The sequence below is a fragment of the Nansenia antarctica genome, assembly GCF_963989245.1.
Source record: "Nansenia antarctica genome assembly, chromosome: 6".
Taxonomy (NCBI): Eukaryota; Metazoa; Chordata; class Actinopteri; order Argentiniformes; family Microstomatidae; genus Nansenia; species Nansenia antarctica.
Genome location: NC_137676.1, coordinates 54,201,483 through 54,203,615, shown reverse-complemented (window position 1 = coordinate 54,203,615; position 2,133 = coordinate 54,201,483). Strand labels below are relative to the sequence as shown.

The following is a 2,133-nucleotide window of genomic DNA, read 5'->3' as shown; positions in this document are numbered from 1 at the left end:
AGAGAGAGAGAGAGAGAGAGAGCGAGAGCCACAGCCACAGCCCATTGCGTGCTTGCAAGTGTTTCCACAGCCCACAAGTGCAGCTCTGCACATCCCCAGCTCGCAAAAAAAAAAAAGAGAAAAGAAAGAAAAATCATACAGAAAGAAAGAAAGAAACGAAAGAAAAAGAAAGACTGTCCTCCTGACCAACGCTTCAACCGTCCTGGAACCCACTTTGTATCGCGCCGCCGGCTCGGAAAATCCTTCTTTTTCTTCTGTTTCTTCTTCTTCTTCTTTATAATTACTTTCCTCGGCTCGTACGACCCAGCGAGCGGTCTAGCAACAACTTTCATAACGGCGCGTTGTGTGTGTCTCTGTCTCTCTGTGTGTGTGTGTGTGTGTGTCTGTGTGTGTGGGTGTGTGTGTGTGTGTGTGTGTCTGTGTGTGTGTGTGTGTGTCTGTGTGTGTGTGTGTGTGTGTGTCTGTGTTGTGTGTGTGTGTGTGTGTGTGTGTGTCTGCATGTGAATGAGCGGAGGCGACTGGGAGCCTTTTCATTAGACGCTCGCTAGCTAGCCGCGCCGCGGAGCATTCCTTGAATGCAGAAGAGAGGAACAGAGAGAGAGACAAAGAGAGAGAGAGAGAGAGAGACAGATTGATAGATACTCAGACAGAAAGACAGACACACAGACAGACAGACAGACCCACACACACACAGACAGACCCACAGACAGACAGACAGACAGACACACAGACAGACAGACCCACACACACACAGACCCACAGACAGACAGACAGACAGACAGACAGACAGACACACAGACAGACAGACCCACACACACACAGACCCACAGACAGACAGACACACAGACAGACTGACAGACGAGACCACACACACACAGACCCACAGACAGACAGACACACAGACAGGCTCCCCCTGTGGTAATTTGGTGAGGCTGCATTCTCATTTTATGCACCCAGATTGTGGAATGCACTGCCAGTTTACATTAGGGATGCAACCTCAGCAAATGTTCAAGTCAAGACTAAAAACCCATCTTTTTAATATTGCCTTTAAATGACTAAATAATAGAATTATGATTATATAATGATTGGAGCACTTTGAGCTGCAACGTTTGCAGGAAAAGTACTATACAAATAAAAAGTTAGTATTATTATTGGACGACTGTTCCAGATGGAGACCTGTGATGCAGTACGAATGGGCTTGTTAATGTGAGGATATCTTATGAGGAGAGCTTATGATGTCTTGCTTTTACATTGACATTTTGGGCGTTTTAGCGGACACCTTCATCGTCCTAAAGCGACTCGGAAACAAACCCGTTTGGCACAGTAAGTGAATTGTAGTCGTGCCGATGGGTCGTAAGCAAGAGAGGGCCTGGAGCCGTTGGCAGTCATCATGTGAGAAGAAGCACGAAGGTGTCATGTCTCCTCGAAACAAACACACACACACACACACACACACACACATGGTGTCTCTGCTACGGAAGGAGGAAGGAACTGGAATTGGGTCACTGTGTCCTAGGCTATAGGCCTCCCAAAAAAATAAACACAACACAGAGAGAGGGGGAGAGAGAGAGAGCGAGAGGGAGGGGGAGAGAGAGAGAGAGAGAGAGAGGGAGGGAGGAGAGGTAGAAGAGAGGGTGGCAGGGAATAGGAGAGGAAAAAAGCTCGAGAGCAACACAAGAGTGTGTTTGGCAGACACAGGGTTCGCCAGCTTTTTACTCCACTCCTCAGGAATCCACTGGATGTAAAAGTGTGTGTGTGTGTGTGGGGGGGGGGGGGGTGCAGTCACAAATCAACGAGGAGGAGAGAGAGAAGAGGGGGGGGGGGGGGATGAGAGGAAGGATGAGAGGAGTCGGACACGGGGGTGACGCGAGGAACTGGTTTCAGAGAGAAAAGCGAGGACATGAAAGTGGTTTCATTTGGGTCTGTCTGCTCTCCTCCACAACCCTGCCTGCTTTGAAGTGGATAGGTGTGACACCAACTAGCTACCGCTCTCCTCTCAGCTCTGTGTGTGGCGGTGGAGACAGAGGGCTGTGTTTGTGTGTGTGTGTGTGTGTGTGAGTGAGATGGCTGTGTGTGTGTGTGTGTGTGTGAGAGGGCTGTGTGTGTGTGTGTGTGAGAGGGCTGTGTGTGTGT

The 2,133-nt window shown here is 49.4% G+C and overlaps 1 protein-coding gene across 1 annotated transcript in view; it reads left to right on the top strand.

Annotated features, from left to right (window-relative positions):
- The window catches only part of LOC308160704 (putative ATP-dependent RNA helicase DDX53), a gene marked incomplete at both ends in the record, with an annotated part of 138,707 nt that overhangs the window by 133,335 nt on the left and 3,239 nt on the right, over positions 1-2,133 (top strand). The gene's annotated exons all lie outside the window — the stretch shown is intronic.